The sequence below is a fragment of the Chinchilla lanigera genome, unplaced genomic scaffold (genome assembly GCF_000276665.1).
Source record: "Chinchilla lanigera isolate Chin_1 unplaced genomic scaffold, ChiLan1.0 scaffold00021, whole genome shotgun sequence".
NCBI classification, from domain to species: Eukaryota; Metazoa; Chordata; class Mammalia; order Rodentia; family Chinchillidae; genus Chinchilla; species Chinchilla lanigera.
This window is the reverse complement of record NW_004955422.1, coordinates 19,756,268-19,771,915: the sequence shown is the minus strand read 5'-3', so window position 1 is coordinate 19,771,915 and position 15,648 is coordinate 19,756,268. Positions and strand designations below refer to the sequence as shown.

Sequence of the window (15,648 nt, the reverse complement as noted above, 5' to 3'; positions counted from 1 at the left end):
TGTCACCAGGCTAGTCTCAAATTCTTGGGCTCAAGTGATCTTCCTGACTCAGCCTCTACAGAGTAGATGGGACCACACACATACACCACTGTATAGGCTGTTTTATTTTTTTAAATTTTGGAACTGGTAGTGGAACTCAGGACCTTGCACTTGACAGGCAGGCACTGTGCCGCTGAGCTACATCCCCAGCCCCCTGTTTTATTCTTTAGTTTTCTTTTCTCTTTTCTTTTCTTTTTCTTTTCTTTTTTTTTTTTTTAAGGTAATCTCCCTAAGTAGTCCATTCTGGCCTTGAACTTGTAACCTCCTGCCTCAGCTGCCCATAGTGCTAGGCTTATGGGTGAGCGCCACCACATCCGCTCTGTATGTTTTTTTTTTTTTGTCTTTTTGAGACAGGGTCTCCCTATGCAGTTCAAGCTGGCCTTGAGCTCACTTTGTAGCCCAGGCTGGTCTCAAACTCACAATGATCCTCCTGCCTCAGCCTCCCATGTGCTGGGATTACAGGCTTGCACCACCACGCCTGGCTTCTGCATGTTTTTAAATTCCAGAAGAGATACAAGTCCAGTCTACTTATGTAGTCATTTCTCTGCAGATGGTTCCTGAGTTCCTACTATGTGCCAGGCACTAGCGATGCCTCTCAGCCTTGACTTCAGCCTCAGTTTCCTTGTCCGTCTGAAGAGGTAACAGCAGCACCTGCTCCTCAGGGTTGTAAGGGATAAGAGAGCTACTACAGTGTTCAACACCTGTACAGGAGGGGAGCTGGCCACAGGACAGGTGCTCATGCAACCTCCCAACAAGCAGTGGGGGACCACAGGAAGCCAGTGACATGGAGGGCGGGGTGTCAGTCAGCGAGTCTCCAGCCACGTGCGGCTGCCTGGAGGGAAGGAACAGAGAGACACTGCAAGTTGGGAAGGAACATGGAAACTAGAAGCAATGGTGGCACATGCCTGTAATCCCAGCACCGGGGAGGCCGAGGCAGGTGGATTTGGAATTAGAGCCTCGCCTGGGCAATTCAGCAACTTAGTGAGATTCTGTCTCAGATAAAAAATAAAAAGCCTAGGGATGTGAAGGCCCTGGGTTCAATCCCAGTACCACAGAGAAGAAACTGGAAACAATGGGATGGAGCCAATGACCAGCATTGCTCTGTGTGTGTGTGTGTGGGTGCTCTGGGGTTTGAACCCAGGGTTGCTCTCCTGCTGAGCTACACACCCTGACCCCCCCCTTTTTATTTTGAGACAGGGTCTAGATAAATTGCCCAAGACGAACTTGAGTTTTTGATCCTCCTGCCTCAGCCTCCCAAGTGCTGAGATGACAGGTGTGTACCACCATGCCTACCTTGTTTTTTAACACTGAGATGGGTCCTTGCTAAATTCTGTCTTGGTGATTTCAGTGCCTGTGATAGAGAAGCTGGGGCTGCCTTGTCCCCACATTTTGGGGGAATAACAAGGATCCAGCCACCCCTACTTTCTGTGCCTGGTATTGCTGGACCTGACCCCAGCAATCTTTGTGGTAGTGGTTATGTCTGGTGGATCCCAGTGATCGAGTTTATACTTTCTCCAAGGTATGCTTTTAGCCCCCAAAATCCTCTAAAAGGAGAAACGCTCTCTCTTCTGCAGCTGAGCCCTGCACTGCGTCATGCCCTCTCTGCGGGTTTTTCCCACAGTGGGAAGGGAAAGTTCCAAGTTCACGCAGAAGCATTACAGTCCACGTCGTTCCTGAAGTCACATTCTGAAGGGGGGTGGTCAGGGAGGTGGCTGGGAACCCCAAATTCTGCCTTTAGGAAACAAGAAGGTTGCTTTCTTTCTTTCTTTCTGTTAGTTAGTTAGTTAGGAATTGAACTGCTTGTCAGACTGGTGCTGTGCCACTGAGCTGTATCCCTGGCGAAGGTTGTTTTCTTCAACTCCCTTTTCCTTTTAGATAGAAATCACAGGATAGCAAGGAATCAAGGAATGGAAGCGGCCTGGGAGAGTTCCTGTGACTCAGCCCCTCACCCAGATGGCCGCTGGGCGCAGCACAGAGCTTGGTAGGCCTGGAGGCTTCTGGCAGGAGCTTACACAGAGGCCTGATTTAAATTTTTGCTGCTTTAGTGTTTCTCAGTGACACACCCTGAAGCCACAGCCAGGAAATCAAAATCTTCCGCATTCTCTTTTTCCACCCCTTTGTTTACTATCATTTTATCAAATTCTCATAGTTCATTCCAGCTTCTTTCATCTCATCCTTTTTTTTTTTTTGGTTTTTCTCCGGTACCGGGAACCGAACTCACGACCTTGCGCTTGCCAGGCAGGCGCTTTTGCCGCTGAGCTAAATCCCCAGCCCCAAGGGACTTCCTCTTAAACTGGCGTCCTTGGCCCAAATGAAGAGTAGGTTTGAGACAGAAGGGAATAAGCAGGATATGAAAGGACCAGTACAGCAAGCAGCTGCAGTCATTGATTGTGAGGCTAAAGAACACTGACATTCATCAGAGAAAAGATTCCATGTGATTTAAAGGATACTTAGTTCCAAGAATTGAGATAAGCTGCGCACGGTGGTGCACGGCTGTAATCCCAGGACTTGGAAGGCTGAGGCAGGAGGATGTGGAGTTCCAGACCAGCCTGAGCTACACAGTAAGACACTGCCTGCAAAAAGAAAGTTGAAAGAAGACCGCATAAGCAAATATATGCATAATCAGTACATCTCACCAAAGCACACAGTATTTTTAACTTTTATGTTTGTGCTGCTAGAGATGGAACCCAGAGCTTCGTATGTGCTAGGCAAAGCGCTCCACCACTGAGCTACAACCCCAGGCCAGGCTGGCCTTGTAAAGCAAGAAGAGACTCACTGCTGGCCTGTCCAGACCGGTTGTGCCTGAGTGACCACATAGGAGAAAGAGGAGATGAGAAGCGAGGGGAGGAAAGGTGAGGGGAGGGAGGGGAGACTGGGATCAAAATATCCTGGACACAGCCCGAGTCTGTTCAGTGAAGCAAAACATAGATGAACACAGTAAATGTTTGGGCCTGAACAGTACAAGCAGTTTAGTGTCCATAAGATTCTCTTTTTTTTTTTTTTTTTTTTTTTTTGTCTTTTTGAGACAGGGTCTCCCTGTGCAATTCAGGCTGGCCTTGAGCTCACTTTGTAGCTCAGGCTGGTCTCACACTCGCAGTGATCCTCCTGCCTCAGCCTCCTGAGTGCTGGGATTACAGGTGTGCGCCACCACGCCACACCACAACGATCTCTAAAAATACATTTTTCACTTACTGATGACTGGAGGAAAACTGACAATTATTTAAAGCCCTCCCCTTTTTGTCTTTCTGTGACATCACCTTTTCTGTGAGGGTCTTGCTGGGCTGTTCAGGCTGGCCTTGAGCTCACTTTGTAGCCCAGGCTGGTCTCTAACTTGCAACAAGCCTCCTGCCTCAGCCTCCTGAGTGCTGAGATTAAAGGTGTGCCTCACCACACCTGGTTTAAAGCCCTTTGAGATTCTTTTTATTTAAATTACTATTATTTTGTTTTGTTGAGACAGACTTTCCTGATAGAACAGGTAGTTCTGGAGTTGGGCGTGGTGGTGCAGGCCTGTAATCCCAGCAATTGGGAAGCTGAGGCAAGAGGATCCTTGCAAATTCCAGACCAGCCTGAACTGTATAGTGAGACCCTGTCTCAAAAAGACAACAAAACAAAACAAAACAAAACAAACAAACAAACAAAAACCTCCCAGCAATCCTCCTGGCTGTTGGGATCACAGGCCTGGGCCACCCAGCCCTCTGGGATTCATTAGTAAAGTTCACTGCTTGGGCTCCAGCGCAGCTCCTAAGGCAGCCATGTTCAACCTTTTAGAGCTTTCAACGATAACAAGTAGCTCCTGCGGCTCTCCTGCCAAAGTTTCACCTCCACTGCCCCAGGGCCTCCCTCAGTGCTCCAAAAACTGCAGCTCTGGAGGCCACAGCAGGCCTGGGGAGAAAGCGGGGAGCAGGAGGGCAAAAGGGGGACTCAAGAATGCGTTCTGCTAGCTCACTGTGACTTCCCAGACTCCCAAGTCCCCATTTGTAACTTGACGTGACCCAACTCACTTCTCCTCCTCCCATAGCTAAAATTCTACTAAAAAATTTCCAGCTCCAAAGCAAACATCACGACTGTCTCCAAAGGGAATCACTGGCAGCTCAGTAATATTCCACTCTGAAGGGCTTTTCAAAAATGAAAAAAGAGAAAAGAAGAACAGCTTTGACAAGGGCAGATGAGAAGACAGGCTTAAATTGGCCTCATTTCACTGGGGTGAGAGGGGAAGGATGGGGGCAGACAGGGGGACCAGTACCGACTTGCTCCAATCCTCACCTTCACAACTGCTGTCAATGATTTTGATTTTTTTAAAATCTTTTTTATTTGACTTGATTTGATTTTGAGACAGAGTCTCGCTCTAGAGTTCAGACTGGCTTTGAGCTCACTTTGAAGCCCAGGTTGGTCTCAAACTCACAATGATCCTCCTGCCTCAGCCTCCTGAGTGCTGGGATTACAGGCATGTGCCACCGCGCCCGGCTTTTTTGGTCTTTTTGAGACAGTCTCACTGCGCAGTTCAGGCTGGCCTTGAGCTCACTTTATAGCCCAGGCTGGCCTTGGACTTGCAGTGATCCTCCTGTCACAGCCTGCCGAGTGCTGTGATTAGAGGCGTGTGCTACCATGCCCAGAACAAGCATTGTCCTCCACAGGAACCAAAGGTGTTTTAAAAAATAAGAGGATAAACCAGGTGTGGTGTCACATGCCTGTAATCCCAGCACTCAGGAGGCTGAGGCAGGAGGATTGTTGTGAGTTGGAGGCCAGCCTGGGCTACATAGTGAGTTCAAGACCAGCCTGAACCACACAGTGAGACCCTGTATAAAAAAAAAAAAAAAAAAAAAGAGGATAAACTTTATATACAATTCCACGTCATTACTTAGCGGCCATCTTAACCTGTAGTGTCACTAAGCTCTAACCAACCTCTGGACGATACTACCTAAAAACATGCCAGGTTACAAACTCTAGAACAAAACTGCAGGGGAAGAGGGTGGATGCTAAGGCCCGGCCCTTGGCCCCAAGCTTTAGACCTCTGGTACCTTGGGGGAATTCATTATGTCTCACTGCTTCGTTTCTTAAAAAAGAAACACAAAACCAAAACAACAAAACAGGAAGCTGGGCCTAGTGGCCCAGGCCTATCATCCCAGCACTCTTGGAGGCTGAGGCAGGAGGAAGTCCAGTTGGAGCCCAACCTGGGCAATTTAGCGAAACCCTGTCTCAAAAAATGAAAGAGCAGAGGATGCAGCTCAGTGTAAAAGCTCTGGGTTCAATTCGCAGGACTGAAAAAAAAAAAAAGCAGCAACTGCTAGTGCTTCAACCCAAACCCCAACCCTAACTCTGTGAAGACTGACAGCCCCTTCCGCGGAGAATTCCAGGCGAGGAGCCATTACATGACCACCCACTGGGTGTTCTCATTGCGACAGCGCCTGATCATTACAAGGGGCTCACTTAACCTTTACTTAATGGGTGACCTTGAGACAATGAGGAGATGACAAAAAAGGAAGGAAAAAAGGACCTAGGCTAAAGAGAATCGAAATCTGAAGCTCCACAAAAGGCCGACCCCCAAAACTGGCGGCTTATTGCCCCTCGGCCACGTACCGCCGACAACACCACTTCCTCGAACAGGATAAGCGTTGGGGGTGGGGCGCGCCTGCGCGCTGAAGCGCTGCGTCAAACGCCTCCGCGCCCGGAAGGCAGCCAAGGCCGGCTGGAGCCGGTTAGAACCGGCGGCGTCCGCCTACGATCCGGCACTCCACTCGGGCAGGCGGCGGCTCACAGCCTGCGTATCACTGCGCGGAGCGTGTTGGAACCGCGCCCCTCCCCCAGCCTTTGTGCCCACGGCCCTGGCCTGTCTCCTCCCGGAAAGCGCCGGAGATGGCGCCGGGCTCTCCCCTCCCCTGTCCCCCGCCGAGGGTTCTGGAATCCGGCGCGGCGCCTCTGCCTCTCGCCACTTTTTGCTCCCTCCGCCGCCGTCACCCGCCCCCCCCAACCAGTGTCTGCTTGAGTCCCTGGGTGGTACACACCGCGGGGAGATGTTTTTAAAAAGTATTCAAACTGTAGAAAGAAACTGATTTGGGGTTTACGAAAAAGCTTTTGTTTGCCGGGCGTGGTGGCGCACGCCTGTAATCCCAGCGCTCGGGAGGCTGACGCAAGAGGGTCGCTGCGAGTTCGAGGCCAGCCCGAACTGCATAATGAAACCCTGTCTCAAAAAGACCAAAAAACAAAACACTTTTTTGTTGTTCCCAGCTGTGATGTAAAAAGCGTTAAGGTGAGGGTGAAAGCAAGCGGTGCCCCAGCATCTATAAACCCCTAGAGAAGCAGTCGCGTCCGCGATGGTCTGGGACTCGCCCGCGACGCGGCTGCCCGAGGGAGGCGAGGCCATTTGTTTTTCGCGACCCTTTTAGAAGGACACTTAAACGTGGCTCCGGTGGCGCGGCTTGGCTTTGGCTCACTTTAAGTGAGGCCTGGACGCTTCAGAGAGCTCATGTTCACAAGGAACAACCAAAGATGGACGGTCGAGCTGGTATTTAGCAAGCGAGAAGGTGAACCGTGCAAAATGGCCGAGCCGCTTAGGTTGTGTAAAACGCAGCGCGGCCGCCCCGATGCCGGAGCCTCGGAGGGGTGAGGCGGCCTCTTCAGAAGGGGCCGATCGCGCCTGGTGACCTCCCGAGCCGATCGGCGCCTGTCCCACTCGGTTTCTCGATAGAACAAGGCGGGCGGCGCGATCGCGGGCAGCTCCCCGGGCGCGGGCGGCGGGGAAACCCGCGTTCTGTTGGCGAACGGCCGCCGCGGGCATTTCCGAGGCAGACGCCGGGTTAGGTATGAAATGAGAAGTTAAAGCCCTCGGCAAACACATGCTAGCCTTCCTTCAAAGGACAGGAGTTAGGGCCCACCGTACTTCACAGAAAACACCGAAGGTATTTTTAAGAGCTATTTTTAAAATGCCTCATCATGGCTCCGAGTTCTAAACGGTTTGGTAACCTATTTAAATGTGATTGCCATCCCTTAATTGGTCTGTTTTCAGCTTATACCTACTTGCCAGCGAATCTGAAGCATTTCTGGGTATTACTTTGCTTTCAAGTACCATAAACTGTTAAGAACAATCTATAGAACTATTGTATAATTTCGGTTCTATTTTTACCCCTCTCCGGGAACTATTTTTTTGCCTCACAAAGGCGGCGGAGGGTTATTTTGGTTCAATGAGGCGTGCTGTGCCTTGTGTATAAATACGGCTCCTCCTGCTTCTGCAGCAGGCATTCAGGCAGCGAGAGAAGGAGAGGCTGGAGAGGCAGAGCTTGAGGAAGCGGCAGATAAGTTTATTTTTTAACTTAAAAAGGATCTTATAACTAGGAGATTTACTGGTTAGCCTAACGAAGATTCTGCTTAGAATTTTAAAGTAATTTTAATAGCTTTTAGAAGTAAATAGGCTTAAAGTAGCTTGAGAAAGAGCATAAACGTTTTGTTTGAAGATGAAGCTTCTTTACGGAGTAAGAGCAAGGTTAAGTCTAAAAATTAAGCCTCCGAAGCCTTTCGATTTAGCCTTTAGTGAAAGGTATAGCCTTATAGACTAATGTTCAACATGATTAAAAAGCCTAAACGTTTTTAAAAAGTAGGGCTGTAGGTGATTAAAATTAGAAGACGATGGCTTAAGGTTAAATGGAGGTGGTTAAAGTGAAGGACATGACGCAAGAAAGATCGCGTCGTGAAGTATTTTATAAATACCGAAAATAAGTATTGGGGATGGTAGGTTAAATTTGAAGACTAGAAATTTGAAGTGGAAAACTTAAGAAATACAGGAAGGTGAAGAAAAGACAGAAGATAGGAAAACTAGAAGAATTTTGCCTTTGGAAGACATGTTAATTTAAGCTACAAGATAGGCAGAAGAAACTTAGAAGATAATACGAAAAATTTTGAAGGAAAGGTATTGGAGCAACAAAAGGGCAAAGTATTCAAACTTAGAAGAAAACTAGAAGAACAAGATAGGAAACGGAGAATATTGTCAAGGAAAGGTATTTAAGGCAGAAAATGGAAAAACGAGCTAGAATTGGACAAGAAAGAAGATAGAGAAGTCGAAGTCAGAAATACTGGATAAAATTAATTATTGTAGTCTTTTTTTAAAAAAAAGCCCATCAATTTTAACTTAATGGTGGTGCAGAGGTTAAAAACGTTAAAAAAAATTGGTGTTTAGATCAGAGGCAATTCTGAAGATTATTTGAAGCTAGTAGAGAAATCAGTTAAAATCGCATGAAAAAGCAGCTGAAAGGAGTGGAGTCATGTGAAGGCTGAGGCAGGATGCTTTTGGAAGAGTTAGAAGAATAAAAGGTTTCAAGTCCAGTAGCATAGTTCACTTTGAAAAATTTGAAGGACTTTGAATTCAAGATCAAGAATGTCGCGTGGGACTTTGCGCTAATACTTAAAAAAGATCTTAAGGACTAGTATTAAATGGCAGCTGACCCAGGTGCTACGGAGAAGTGGATTGAGAATCTAGGAAGACAGCAGACAGGCATCCAGGAGCCAGTGTTGGTGAAGCTAGGACTGAGGAGCCCGCGGCAGCTCGTGGTGAAGATAGGAAGGAGTCCAGGAAGCAGTGCGGTTTGGTGGAGGAAGGCGCCCCTAACGTTGGTTGGTGAAGCTAGGAGAGGAGTCGAGGAAGGAGATTCGAGTGCGGTTGTGCGAAGCTAGCGCCTTGGCTTGTCAACTACCGGAGGCGGCGAGCGGCGCGGTGATAGATAGCGGCCTCCTAGCCCAGCATGGCAGTGTGCAGAGCTGCAGGGAGAGCGAGCGAGCGAGTGGTGTGGTCAAACCCGGTCGGCTGTGTGGTCCTTTCCTGTAACTTGTGTATGGTAACTTTTTACTTTGTTTTCCTAATGGTATTGGGGGTGTTGCGTACTTTGTCAAGTGATTCATACGGGTGTAGGCCGATTCCGGGTGTTGTAGGTTTTTCTTTTTCAGGCTTAACGTTCTGTCTGCGTCTTGTCTGAAGCATTTGAGGGCAGACTGCCAAGGCACGGAGGAATGGTAGATGGCAAGTTTTTTAAAAACTTACTTGAGAGAAAACATGAGTTTTATAGAGCCTGCAGACAATTTTAAGTAAATCTGTAAGGACTTCGATTTTAGTTGGAGTAATGAAGTGTGTGTTTGGTGAATAGAGTTTTTCCTCACCCTGAATTAATAGTTTTATGAATGTGGAGTCTGGGTGTTGTAACGGGGAGGGAGTTTTTTTGGGTGGGGTTGGGGCAAAACGTGTTTTGAGTTCTTTTCCTCTTAGGTCTGTCTAGAATCCTAAAGGCAAATGACTCAAGGTAACAGAAAAAAAGGAAAATCCAGTATCAGGATAATCAGAAAACCGCAGGTTTACAGTTTCTAGAGAACGCTAGAGCACCAGTAGCACTCACAGTTTGAGTCTGGAGGAGCTGTCCATTGGAGAATTGGCTGGTAGTTTCACTTTTTTCTTAAACCCCTTTATCAGACTTCTAAAGCACTTTTAACTCTTGAACTGTTTCTACTCAGTATTTGGGAATGGTCTTAACAGGGAAGAGAGGGTGGGGGAGGAAATCTTTTTTTTCTAAGATTTTCCACAGATGCTATAGTACTATTGACACACTGGGTTAGAGAAGGCGTGTACTGCTATGCTGTTGGCACGAGCACCTGCAGGGATTGGAGCTGCTTTTATCCTTGGAAGAGTTTTTCCAGTTGAAGCTGAACAGTACAGCACAGTGCAGCTTTGATTCATACTCAGTCAACTCAGGAGAACTTCAGAAGAGCTTGGCTAGGCCAAATGTTGAAGTTAAGTTTTCAAATTTGGTTCACAATACCAAAAGGGGAGGGGTAAGTTTTGGCAAAAATTTAGTTGGCAGCTTGTTGTGGTTGGGATGGGGGGGTTTAGGTAATTGTTTAGTTTATGATTTCAGATAATTCCTTCCAGAGAAGTTAAATACTTAGGATGGAAAAACTAAAGAAATCTCAACATTCAAGTTGGCAAGTAACTTACAATCTTGTAGTTTTTTGTTTCTTCCAATCTTTGAATTGGGCATCGGGGAAAGATTTCACTAGGTGTATCACCAGTGCTTTAATTCGGGCAAGGAGGCTCAACCGTAATACGGTTCTTCCCCCGCCAAATACATAGATGAGGCATGAGGCGTGGGGAAGGAAATTTTTGGACTGGGGTTGGTCTGGCCCACCCGAGTGACACTGAGTAGTTTACAGTCTTGGGAAAGTTTTAAAAACCAAGTTTTGGATACAGATGGTAGTGTTTGGTTCTCTTTTGGAATTTTTTTCAGGTGATTTAATATAACTTAATACTACTGTAGGAACTTCAGAGCAAAGGAGGTGACTTAATGACCCTGAAGGGATTTCTTCTGATGGTAGCTTTTATATTATCAAGTAAGATTCCATTTTCAGTTGTGTGTGTAAGAGCTTTTCTTTCTTAGCTTAGGAAAAAAATTTTCCTTTGTATGACTGGCAATACGTAATGTAAAGGTATGCTTTTAAAATTTTGTAAATTGTATTTTAAGTTTGTTTATTTGTAATAATTGTGGTAGTTGAGCTATAAATGTCTGTTTTAGAGGGTGGGCTTTTGTTGATGAGGGAGGGGAAACCTTTTTTTTCTGTAGACTTTTTTCAGATAACATCTGAGTCATAACGAGCCTGGCAGTATGACGATGACGTAGTATGCAGAGGGACAGCTCCTTGGTGAATGATAAGTAAAGGCAGAAAACATTATGTCATGCCTCCACTGGGGAATAAGATAACCCTGAGATCCTTACTACTGATGAAAACATTGGCTGCACATGCAAAAAAATTTAAACAAAAGAATGAAAATTTAAAAGTTACGGAATCTACCATTTTAAAGTTAATGGTTTATCAAGCTATACCCACAAAAATAAGAAATTGATGAACAACGAAGAGCACATGTCCACCTCAAACCCTGCTTTTACAAAAGCAGAATAAAGTGAAATGAAACGAAAATGATTATATACTACATTAATCCTGGAGTAAAAGAAGCTGAAATAATTGAGTTGGGATCAAGTGGATTGAAAGAGGCTGTGCTGTGTGCCAATCTTTCGTTTGCCTCAGACAGGTTCTCTTATCAGAAGAGTTGCTTCATTTCATCTGGGAGCAGAAAACAGCAGGCAGCTGTTGACAGATAAGTTTTATCTTGCATCGCAATTTTGCATGTTAGGGATAAGTGCTTAATTATGAATTGTGGAGATTATCAAACGTGGCACGTTTTCCTGACCCCATCCTCGGGGAATTTCAGGATTGTGAGGAATTTTTCCATCCATTTAAAAAATACTTAGGATGGTCTAGCCTTGTGCCAGTGGCCTTCCATGTGATGGGATATTACACCTCACTCAAGGCATTTATGTCTTGAATTAAAAGCCTCTTCAAGTGACAAGTGCCTTAATCACAATGCTTATGAAACAAAGGAATTTTTGATCATTAATCTCTGAAGACCCTATGAAAGGGATACCATAATGTGCTGTTAAGGTCAGATGTGTTAATTTTCCTTAAAAAAATTGTTGCAATGTATTGTGCATAAACTATTAAATCATACAAGTTAATAAAATATTACTAGACAATGTATGTTTTTAGAAAAGCTGTCTCCTTATTTAAATAAAATGTTGTTTGTCTGTAGTTAGTGTTGGGGCAATCTTGGGGGGTATTCTTCTCTAATCTTTCAGAAACTTTGTCTTCGAACACTTAAATGGACAAGAGCAGGAATTGAGCAGAAGACCGAATTTAACTAACTTAAGGCAGGAAAGACATTTTATTCTTCATAAAATGATGATCATTTAAAATCCCAGACATGGCAATAGAGGCCCTCTTAATAAGGAATAAATACTTCTTAGACAGGTGGGAGCTAATGAGAGTAAAAGGTAACTCTTTTGTTTCCAGAAAGTCAGGAGTCAATATGACAGTGGCTAGAGTAATAATTTTCCCCATTTCCAAAGTTTGCATGTTAAAAGTGCTTTAACCATCTCATCAGGTGTTAAAGTGTATCACACTGTGCAGCCAGGCATCTGGGAAAGGGGGCATGTGGGTGTTTTGAGAATTTTCCTTTGCAGAGGCTTCATTTCATCCTTCATGGAGCTGTTCAGGATTTTGACTTGCATATGCCTGCTTGGCTCTGCTCTGCCTTCTGTTCTCCTAGTGAGTGTGAGATCTTCCAGTGAGTTTATCAGCGTACTCGAAACTTCTCCTGGAATTGGAAGGGAAGGGAGGAGGGGACGGGGCTTACTTGTTTTAGTTTTTTTTACAGACTACAGAGAACGCAGTTGTCTTGACCTCAGGTCTGTCTGTCCTTTTGGCAAGTAATAAAAACGCAGTACTGTTCTGATCGCTGCTATTAGAATGCATTATGAAGCGACTGGAGTGTGATCAAAAGTTGTGTCCCCCAATGTCTGGAGTAGTGATTGTTGAAAGGAAAAATCCATGAGTGGAGTGATAACAGGCTGAGTGTTGAGGACATTTCTGCAGCTTTTAAGTAACCTGTGTTTGTGATGAAAGCCAAGTACCTTTTGCTGTTTTAGGTAAAATGCTTTTTTTGTTAATTTCTGGTAGGGGGGGTGGGGGGGGAACTGAAGCCTTTAGTCTTTTCCAGATTCAACCTTTAAAGTCAGTGACAAGAAATAAATTCAGACAAGCAGCAGTCATCAAGAACTGTACCTGGCAAGTGGAAAAATACTTTTAACAGCTCAGTGGTCTTTCAGTGCATTGTCTTGTGGGTTTTTCTCTTCCCCTCCCTTGGTCTCAATTCTTACATACAGGAACATGAGAGAACAGCAACACGTATTCGAAGGGCCAGAGAAGCCAGACCCAGTAAGGAAAAAAATAGCCTATTAATTTTAAATAAAAAACAACCAAATATTCCAGTTTAAATGTGGGGATTGGGAACCAATAGTTCTTTCAGATGGTACTCTGCAGACTAGAAGGAGCTTCCAGTTGAATTCACCAGTGGACAAAATGAGGACAACAGGTGAACAAGCTTTTTATATACTTACAAAGGCAGCTCAGTTACGATGAATCAGTGTGGAAAAGGCTTCAGCTTTATGCTGGAGTAATTAGCATGTGAGCAAGTTGTGTATTGGCCTGGGGGTGGAGGGGTGAGGTGGGCGCTAAGCCTCTTTTTAAGATTTTTCAGGTACCCCTCACTAAAGGCACCGAAGGCTCAAAGTAGGACATCCGGAGCCTTCCTGTGGCAAGAGACAGCTCTAAGGTCAATGAGTCGTGTCAGCCTCATAATCCGGTCTTTATTAGCAGTGAGGACTCGGCTCAGCGCCTTTCTGGAGTGAAGAAGGCTTAAGTATCCATGGGCTCACTGTAACATGTAAAGCTGTTTTTATAGCAGCTTTTAACAAAGCCCAGTCTCAAGTGATGCTTGAAGGGGAGGGAAAGTGGGAAAGCGGGCAACCTGTTTTCCCTAGCTTTTCCAGAAGCCTGTTAAAAGCAAGGTCTCCCCACAAGCAACTTCTCTGCCACATCGCCACCCCCTGCCTTTGGCCTAGCACTGACCTTTCACTCCTCACCTTGGTGCAGCCAGTAGCTTGGATCCTTGTGGGCCTGGTGCATTATCTCTCAAGGTAACCGTGGTGCTGAGGTCCCGTGGGTTGCACTATTAGAAGAGGCCACTGGTTTGCGTGTAAATTAACAGACGATTAAAACCACAACTAAATAGCTCTAAGGTGTTTCATGTATGCACTTATCCAGTGACTAAAACCATCTTAAGCCAGTAAAACAGATAACATGTTTAAAAATTGTAATGCTGGGTGGGAACGTGTGACTGGTCAGCTGAGTGAGACAGGTTTGTAGTGGTGGCGAGGGCTGCTGGGTGGGATTGCAAAAATTCTCTGCTAAGACTTTTTCAGGTGAACGTTACAAAGCCTTGGCCAAGCTTAGCATCTTAGCGGAAGCAGATTCTCCAGTGCAGTGCTCTTCAGTAGGGTTGTAAAGGTTTTTCTTTTCCTGAGAAAACAAAAGCATTTTGTTTTCTCAGGTTTTGCTTTTTGGCCTTTTCTAGCTTAAAAAAAAAAAAAGCAAAAGATGCTGGTGGTTGGCACTCCTGGTTTCCAGGACGGGGTTCAAATCCCTGCGGCGTCTTTGCTTGACCCAGTCTCTTCAGAACCTTGCCTGCTTCCTGGGAGGGTGCTGCTGAGCTTCAGAAGCAAGTGTTGGGGGTTACAGTAGTATCTTTGGACTATGTGGTGGTGGGGGTGGACCTGTTGCAGCTCTTGGAGGTTTATATGTATTTATGTGAACATCTGACAGCTGTCCTGCCTTCGTGTAATTCATCATGCATCTGGTATTTGGAGAAATTTTATCAAAACTTTGTGAAATAAAAAATTAAAAAGTTCTGTTAAGTGTGGTTATTTTATGTGTAAACTTCACTCGCATATGAGTCAGGAGGAGCCTAGGTGTCTTGCCCTGCTTGCCTTACTGCAGTTCAGGCGGGTTTTTTGGGACAGTCACCATGTAGTCCAGGCTGGCCTTGGGTGCTACCTGCTACGTGCTGGCTCCAGCTGTTGCTCAATGTGGTCCCACCGGTTTGAACTACTGGTGATAAGGATGAGTAATCACTTTTAAATCAGATTTTATTGGTACATTATTGATACACATAATCACATGCATCAGAGAACTTGGGCGTGGTATAGCTGGATTCCTATTTTCCCATCCCCCTGTGAAGCCCACCCCTTGTCTTCACTAATATCTATAAATAGGCTGCATTAGTTGCTTGAATTTGAATTGCCCAAATAAAAATATTAATTTGAAATTTACAACAAACTTAGAAATTCGTAAAGTTTATCAATTCAAACAAGTACCAACTGCTGGTGTGTAACTACAACCGTTGTGCCACTAACTAGTTGCATCATAGTTCTGACGCCATTTTAATGTTTTCACTGAACTGTAATAGACGCCTGGTCTAAGTCCAGCTGACAATAGGGAGGATGAAATTAGCCACGTGGCAGTGAGACAGTTACAGGCATCCTGTTGCCTGTAGAAACACCTAGTTACAGCTTTTAATTCTGGAGTTATTGCTGCCTCCATGGTGCCCTGGACACCCCGCTTCCTGGACTGCTGCTCATCCCAATAAACAAGCCACACCCTTAATGTACCCCCCCACCCCCACCCCCGCACCTTAGCAGAGAACTTGGTGAACTCAGCTAGGTGTAGCCTACATAATGACACCGTATATCCAAAAAACCTTGACTTGCAACAATGTGCCACCACACCCAGCAAGTCTCCAGTTTGTTTTTGTTTTTGAGACAGGATCTCTGTGTATTGCAGGCTGCCCTTGAGCTCTATGTAGTCTAGGTTGACCTCAAACATCAACCTTGCTACCTCAGCCTCCCGAGTGCTGGGATTACAGGTGTATACTACTACAACCACCAAGCCTCCAGAGTTCAAGTCAGCCGTGTGGTCGTGAGACAGTTACAGGCATCCTGCTGCCCTGTTGTCTGTAGAAACACTTAGTTACAGCTTTTAATTCCCCTGGAGTTATTGTTGCCTCCATGGTGCCCCGGACACCCCAGTTCCTGGACTGCTGCTCCCACCACTAGCTCTGGACCCTCACATCACTAAACCAGTTGGAGCAAAGGAGGACCAGCTCAGCCTTGAGGGCCCATTGGGTAT

At 45.8% G+C, this 15,648-nt stretch overlaps 1 long non-coding RNA gene across 1 annotated transcript; it reads left to right on the top strand.

Annotated features, from left to right (window-relative positions):
• Window positions 1-7,253: 7,253 nt before the first annotated feature.
• On the top strand, window positions 7,254-14,372 carry LOC106148492. The gene is made up of 2 exons (XR_001233991.1): window positions 7,254-10,401; window positions 10,632-14,372. It is a non-coding gene; the product is annotated as an uncharacterized LOC106148492 (long non-coding RNA).
• Window positions 14,373-15,648: the final 1,276 nt, after the last annotated feature.